Source organism: Cyprinus carpio, unplaced genomic scaffold, assembly GCF_018340385.1.
Source record: "Cyprinus carpio isolate SPL01 unplaced genomic scaffold, ASM1834038v1 S000006675, whole genome shotgun sequence".
NCBI lineage: Eukaryota > Metazoa > Chordata > Actinopteri > Cypriniformes > Cyprinidae > Cyprinus > Cyprinus carpio.
The window spans coordinates 368646-377359 of NW_024879293.1; positions in this window are offsets into that span (position 1 = coordinate 368646).

An 8714-nucleotide genomic window follows, 5' to 3' on the forward strand; every position below is an offset into this window, starting at 1 on the left:
TTTGTTGTCCTTTTTTTCTCTATCAAATCTTCTAGTAATCATCATAATTATATATCACTTGAAAGCTTAGAAGCCCAAGATTCATCTTGTGAAAACCATTTTGAAATCGGACATTATTACTATAGCATTACTAAGGAAATGGTACTTTAAAATCTTATGGCGGTCTCCTCCCCCTTAGTGGGCAGTGTCAAGTGTCATATTACATATTACGGTCTTTTAGAATCAAAACTTTTTATAATCTTGGCAACAAACATATCAATTTAAGTTTGTATAGTGCACTTTAATGCCTATTTTAAAAAAGGGGGGGTGACAGTTAAGGTACAAGTTTGCGTTTTGTGGTGTCACAAATGAAGGCTATGCAGTTATACATTGATTTAATTGTTAATTATCTTATTAACACTAGAACTGTCAGAGGTTGCTGTATACCTAAAAGTGCCAGCAGGTAAATTTTACCCATGCACATGACAACTGTATTTATATGGCTAAAGAACGTCTCAGGTTACGAATGTAACCATGGTTCCCTGAGTAGGGAACGAGACACTGCGTCCTCTAGGGGTCGCTATGGGGGAACACCTCGTCGTGACCCGTGTCTGAAGCATACAAATGAAAAAACACCAACGAGTTGGCCGGCGACAGCCTCTGACGTCACTACCGGTGCGACTATAAAACAGGCACCGGGAAACACGTCATTCACTTCTTCGTCTGAAGCTTGCGTCCAAAGCATGGCAGGGAGCTAGAGGACGCCGTGTCTCGTTCCCTACTCAGGGAACCATGGTTACATTCGTAACCTGAGACGTTCCCTTTCAAGGGAACTTCGAACTGCGTCCTCTAGGGGTCGCTATGGGGAACAGTATACCTACGCCGCCATGCTGAGGGGAGTGCAGGCCAGAATCATGGCGATCACTAAGTACCAACTCTACCATTTCAATGGGAGTTGCCCCCGGGGACGTTTAGACGGCTGTCTGTGACAATACCCCTTACGGCCAAAGGCCTAAGCTACATACCCAACTTAATTGTTAGGGCCTCGGCCCGGTGGTAGAGCTAAAGGCTTGGAATCAGGAAAGATTCCTTTAAAGGGATACAGCTAGGAACCTAGCATTTTATACTAAGTCTAGCCTGTCACACAGGGTCTACAGCTTGCTTCCTCAAAAGCTTGCTGAAGGAGCTGTCTCAACAGATCTCCAGTAGCAACACCCTGTTTAGATAGGTATCCGAGGATACATGGGTGGAGTGGCGCCCAAGATGAACGGGGCTTTTACCAGCTCAAGAAAGGGCACGAAGCAACCGCGCGAAGCCCTCACCATATAGGATTTTAGAAAGAACGCAGAGCACTAGCGTGCGAACTTACCACAGTGTGGATTTCAGAAAGTGTGCAAAGACTTCACGTGCACACTTACCATATCATGGATTTTAAAATACTGTTCTAAGGAAGGGCTCTCGTGGCACTCTGATAGAGCAGCTCATAGATGGAATGGGTGCATCTCAAAAAAGTATGTTTGAGAGTCATCAACTCGATCTGTGGAAATAATGCTGGAGCGCTCTGGGAAAAACAGTGAACTCAGTCTCATATGAGAGGAGAACTCCTGAATACAGAGAAGCACGCTCATAGGCGACCCTTCTTGGAAAAGGGGAGCGCTGCTAAACTACCACGAGAATCGCCCGAATAACCCTTCATGTTGAGGGAAGCGATGCTTGAGGTGTATAAACAAATACACACTGGCTAAATGGAGCCCAAGGAACCAAGGTCTAATCATCTCAAGAAAGGGAACAAGGCGGAGCGCGTAACCCTTACCATACAGGATTTCAGAAAGTGCGCAGAGTCTTGCGTGCACACTTACCAATACGTGGATTTTTAGAAAGTGCGCAAAGTGTTCACGTGCACACTGACCACCATGTGGCTTTCAGAAAGTACACAGAGCTTAGCGTGTGTACCTAAAGGTTCCTAAGCATCGCAGAGGCGCTGAACCGCACGGGAGAGGCAAGCTCGAATTTTATAAACCTCTAGCGAGGGGAGCATCACCTGAGGCAGCATATACAAGAAGACTTCTGTAACTGCCACCTTCACTTCCCGCTGGATGCGACAGCACCTAAGCGGCCAGGAGACCCCTCAGGGTGACCTGGCCGGACATCCATGAAATTCCCTGCAGTGCTGTGCCAGGCCTGATGATCAAGGAGGCTCCCGCAGAACCCTGTGATCTCAGCCGCCTAATACCGAACATGAAGCCGGATGGCTGGTGCTGACGAGTGTTTAGTAAACACTGTAACTGAGCACTGCAAAGGGAAACTCACAGAGTTTATTAGTAGACACATAACCACCAGCAATTTACACATAAGTATTACAGAAAGGGTTATTTTTATACTCCCCACCCTCCTGCGCTTGAGCCCCCGCTCAAGGGGCGCCTCCTTTTAGTCCGGACCATCAGTAAGGTGGTTGCTATGAACATAGAACCAGCCAAAAACCATTATAGGTCCAGCATAGGAGACTGTTATGCGTTAGAGGTTTTCCACCTAACCTCGATCAGGTGGAGAGCTGGTGGTTACAGGGGAATTAGGAAGGGGAGGAAAAAAGCAGAAGTTAAAAATCCCTAAAGGGAACGAGTAGATACCTCAGTATCACTCTGACTCAGACGAGAACGCTGCCTCGTCTGGATCACATCCCTTAGGTTCTGCTTACCCCCTTGTGACCCACAATTCCTCTTAACCCTGCCCGCAGGTGGGGGGGAGGAGCGTGAGTCGCGACACTAGCCTTCTGTGCCCGTCTTTGATCCTCAGATCGAGACCGGCCAGGACCCCTGTGTTGTTCGGGCTCAGACCTGGACCTTCGTGGAACGAAGGATCTGAAAGCAGCGGAGTGCGCCTTCGTCTCCCAGAACTTTCTCGATCACCGTCTCAACGGATAATACCGAAAAGTTCAGAAGGCGAAACCTGAGCATCGAGAAGAAAGCCTTTTCTTTCTTCCCGATGTCTGCCAGGTTCATCCACAGATGTCTCTCCGCCACCACCATGGGCCGCCATAGTCCTGCGCTTGGCAAGGCGGCGGCATTGCTTGTAGCCCGGAGAAGGGTGTGGCGCAGCTCGGCTACCTGATCAGGGAAAAGGCCTTTGCCTCTATCCAGGTCTTTCAGCAGATCAGTCTGATATGCTTGAAGCATTATTTTGTAATAAAGCCACAGCCTGACCTGTGCTGCGTATGCCTTGCCATTTAAGCAAGATGCATTGCTTGAAGGGGCTTAGATAGCAAGGAGGGAGATTAAGAGAGGATGTCTCTGCAGCGAAGAATGAACGGCAGGGGGCATCCTCTCATAGCCGTTTTCGCGCATCGCCTCGATGTCGGCAAAACTCTTATGCTGAAACCGATGGATGCGAGAAGAAAACGGCCTCTTTCATTTCCTTTCGATCTCTGTATGGAGATCAGGCAGAAATGGAAGGCTCACCTGAGCTGGAGGGCTATGGTCGGAAAATAACGCTCATCGAGGCGCGATCCAACAGCTCTACATACGCAGGGCAGGAGAATTGAGAAGGCTCAGCCTCAGCTTCTTCACCATCCTCAAATATCTCCTGCTTTTCCTGGGTAAAAAACCCAGCAGAGCACTAACCTCAGTATCAGAAAGTGTTAAAGATATAACATCATCCTCCCGAGGCTCTCTCTCGTCCGCCGCCATTTTGAGTCTTTCGCGAAAGGGAAAGTCCCTCTTTAAACCATTCAGACAGATCCACCTGAAATTCTCACGAGCTCATTCTCCTACGTGCCTCAGCAACGGCGAGTCCTGAACCGCGGGAAGCAGATGGCTGCCTTTTTTTTTTTTCGGAAAGAGAGACGAACGAGAGCGGAGCTTTTTTCCTTTTGAAAAAAATGCTCGCAATGCACGCAGATTGCCTCCTCAAAGACATCGCGTGCGTGCTCTTTACCCAAACAAATCACGTAAAGATCGTGTGTGTCATCAGGTGTCAAATAACGCCGACACGGATGCATACATTGTCTAAACGCTTGCTAGTAGTCGCCATGATAGACAGAGAAAGAGCGCTCTTACCGGTTCTTTCAGATGGACGCTTCAAACAAAACAGTCAGTGAAGACGAAGAAGAAAATGACGTGTTTCCCGGTGCCTGTTTTATAGTCGCACCGGTAGTGACGTCAGAGGCTGTCGCCGGCCAACTCGTTGGTGTTTTTTCATTTGTATGCTTCAGACACGGGTCACGACGAGGTGTTCCCCCATAGCGACCCCTAGAGGACGCAGTTCGAAGTTCCCTTGAAAGGGAACATATTATATCACTGTGTTATGCCACTGTCTTCACAAATAAGTGTCTAGAGTCATGTAATAGGCATGGGCCGATTACCGGTTTCAAAGTATACCGCGATTTGAAATTTTCATGGTTTCAAAACCACTAATATTTTCTGTTATACCGTTCCTGCGGTATGCGCCATTTTCCATGTCTCCTCAAAGACTGAAAGAGAGGGAATCCCTCAGACTGAGTGCAGTGTAGAGAGAAACACTGACCCCTCCTCCTCCTGTTGGTGCGAGCGAGCTGTCAGTCACGTGTGTGTAGGATGGCCCGGGTACACTTCACATTCAGCGTTCCTTTCCGTCTCAGCGTTCCTTTACGCACAGCCGCGTCGACGGACGAGCTCGACACATGCGCAGTACCACGGGGTGCGCGGCTGTCCGCGAGCCCTCTTGATGACGAAAATAACGTAATGCCGATGGTGCGCGGACGGCCGAAATATACTTTGCCCTTTACGCGATCGGCAACCGGCTGTTTTTTGCCTTATTGCAACTCTCTGTTCTGGACTTGCACAAACTGCGTTGCAATGCAGTCATTTTCCAAAATGTAATTTATGTGAAAATATGAAGTCTGTTAACGCCCGTTAAAACAGGCCAGAGACGCTGAAGACGGATGCACAGAGAAAAAAACTGTAGCAGGTAGATCACTCACTGTTCATGATGCACAAACTATTGGAAGAAAATCCTCAGTATTAATTTGGGTGTTTATATGAATGTGTTTCTGAGGGGAGCTGACTGTCTTCTCAAAAGTTTACATGGTATAATTTCACAAAGCTTGTCAGAACATTCTGTTTTTGTTTCAAATTGGGTTATTATTAAATCAAATTATGTGTATGATTATTGTTATATAACTAAATGATATGAAATGATATAAATTATATGTATATGAATTATATAACTAAAATTAAATAACTGTAATTACATATTTAGGTTAAATAAAGATGTCAGTCTTTATTTTTTTATTTTTAGGAAATAAATTAAAGAAAAAAACAAACAAATTCTACTGTTTCTAATATTCTGTATGTTGCTCAAAAACAAAATATATTGTCCAGTGGGAAAAAACTATATTTTTTTACCCAGTCATTTAAAAATAACACATTTCGGAGCTGTAACAACAATACCGTGATACCGTGAAACCGTGATATTTTTGCTTAAGGTTATCATACCATCAAAATCTCATACCGGCCCATGCCTATCATGTAATGAATATGTCTAGTCATCAACTATATTTGTATCCTGTTTTTTTTTTTTTATGTTCAAGACTTTTAATGCAGGCTACACTAATCCATAACGGTCAGTAGCCTAAGCTACAAAAAAAAAAAAAATTACTTAATAAATTTAGATAACCCATGCTATTTAAATGACTAAAATAGCATATAGACAATAATGAGAAAATGACATTATATATGTGGGTAAATTTGATCTGCTGGCGCTTATAGGTATAAATGCCCTGTTTTTTGATCTGGTTTTATCTAAATAATTTTTAACAACATTGGATTGTAAATTACATAATTTTAGTAAAAGTCAATGACTGGGAGGCTTGAATGTTTTATTTTAAATCTGTTATGTACATTTGAAAAACAGCCATGGGTAAAATTTTCCCCGTGGCGGTTCTAGTGTTAAGTAAGAAAATGTAGGAGATAAAAGAAAAGGGACAACATTTGGAAAAAAAACCCCTAATAATATACAACTTGTATAATACATTCAACATGTATAATATACTCTGATCAGTAAACAGATTTCAGCAGCTCTGGCCACAAACACCCCATGCCGGACGTGTCAGAGGCAGTCCATAAAGTGAAATATGTCAGTCACGTCATCTTTCCAGCCTTAGAGCCTGATGTAAGCACTTGCTACAGCCTCTTTTCACCCCACAAAACACCCTTAATTTTGGTGGGGAGTTTTATTTTTCTCAGTGCCTAAGTCATACTAAAGTGGCACGCTAAGCAACCCATTCACAGGGAGCATAATTCTACTTCTTAGACGCCAAAAGGAGAAAACATTTACATTTAATCATTTAGCAGACTTACAAATGAGGACAATAGAAGCAATCAAACCAACAAAAGAGCAACAATATTACAATATGCAGCACACATAGCAAGTATTTATTTTTTTATAATAAATAAAATGAATAAAAAGTAGATAGAATAGTGAGAGCTAGTTATTCTGTCCTAGATGCGTGTTCCATCTACGCAACATTGACAGATAGCTAACAGGAGTCAGAAAAGGGCAGACGCAGTAGTAAAGTTGAAAGTTTTACTGTTGTTTTGTTCTTTCCTCTTCTTTCTCTTTTTTTGTAAAACTGAAATATACAAAGATTACAAATGTCTTGTTACAAAATATTCTCAAAATAAACACAAATGAATTTCCGCTGTTTACAAATATTCTCTGAGCACATATTAAAAGGCTACAATCAGTTCTTCTTAGTGTAATTATAAACAAATTGCCATCACTGTTGAATAGTTCGATTTTTTTTAAACTCAAACTAATGAATTACAAATATTTATATACACATTCATGCAAACACTGCAAAAAAGATAACAAACTTACAGGCAAAGCCTTTCTGAGGCACAAAACGTAAAGAAAACAGAGAGATGACTTGTTGGCCCACCACACAGAAAGAAAACTAGAATACAGTGGCTATTTCCTGGTTGACCTCTAACCCAAGAGTCACATGACCTAAACCAACCACTAAGAAAATGGTTTACAATAATCAATTTCTTTGTTATAACATTAAACTGCCACAAGATGGTGCTAGTAAATAAAAAACAAATGTATGTCATGACACTCCCCGCCTGGTATTGTTTAGATACCACCATATAACCTGAGAATGTTCACATAAGATCTCACACAAATATCAGTCCTCCGTTGGCATGAGCAGAACTGTTTCCGATATAGGTCTGAGGAATGTCTTGATTGTCCCATTCCTTGCAACTCTTAGTTCAACCGTTCTGACTCTTTTGTCACTGCCAGGAAAAGTCTTGGTCACAAGAGCCATAGGCCATTCATTGCGCTTACTTTGAGCATCCTTAAGAAGGACAACATCGCCCTCTCTTAGATTTCGTCGTTCCGTCTTGCCATTTGCTTCGGCTTTGAAGCGTTGAGAGGTATTCACGCCTCCATCTATTCCAGAAAGTATTAGCAAGATGTTGCACCCTTCTCCATTGCTGTCTATGGAGATTGGTTTCCTTGAAATCACCTGGAGGTGGGAGGAGTGTATGACCCTTTTGAGTTTAGGAGCATGGCTGGCGTTAACAAGAAAGGTGAATCTGGGTCTGTTGAAATAGGAACAAGGGGTCTTGAATTGACGATTCCTGTAACCTCTGCCATCAAGGTGGACAACACTTCATGTGTCAAGCGGGAAGGACTGATCTGTTGTAGCATGGAATCTAGTATGCGCCTGGAGACTCCTATCATCCGCTCCCAGGCTCCTCCCATGTGTGTTGCATGAGGTTGGTTGATGATATATTAACAACCCTCTCCACTCAGGTACTTCCTCACACTAGGCTCTTGAGGATCATTTACCACAATTTCCAGCTCTTTACAGGCTCCTACAAAAATGGTCCCGCAATCAGACCGAATTTGTTTTGACAGGACCTCGTAGAGCAAAAAACCTTCTCAAGGAGCGTTTTATAAGGTGGATGAATCCATACTGTCAATCAGCTCTCATATTGTATGGGCACGAATACTCATACAAGTGAAAAGAACAGCCCATCTTTTGCTCTGAGCTTGTCCTCCTCGCGTGCGCCTTGTGCGACAACTGTCCAAGGTCCAAAAACATCAAGACCGACGTTCGTGAAGGGAGGTTCAGTGCTCAGGCGATCGATGGGCAAGTCCGCCATCTTCTGCTCAGTTACCTTCCCACGAAGCTTGTTGCATACGATGCACTTGTGTACAATGCTGTTGATAAGCTTCCTAACACCAATAATCCAATACCCTGCATTGCGGATAGCTGATTCAGTAAACACACTACCACCCTGATGCTTGACTCGATCATGGTAATACTCCACAAGTAGCTTCCGCAGCATGACTGCGTCCTGGAACAATCAAAGGAAACTTCTCTTGGAGATCCAAAGTTGCATTTTTTAAGCCCGATCTCCTATCCTGAGAAGACCTCTACTATCTACGTAAGGGTTCAGTTGTTTTTTCAGAGCACTGTGCCTCGGGATGTCATCTCTTTTTTGGCGATGCAGGGTGAGCTCTTCTTGGTAAGCTTCCCTCTGAATACTCTTGATTACAACTTCCTCTGCTTGTAACAACTCTTTCACTGTACGAGGCTTAGCACAGTAGTGCCATGAGCTGCAGGCTCTTTCTCTATCATCAGATGACTTGTAAGTCTGGGCGACATGTATGAGAAAAGCTATGGCTCTGACTAATGACCTCCAGAAGAGAATCGCTCGAATCGTTGACATTCAAGATGAAAAATCATCGGA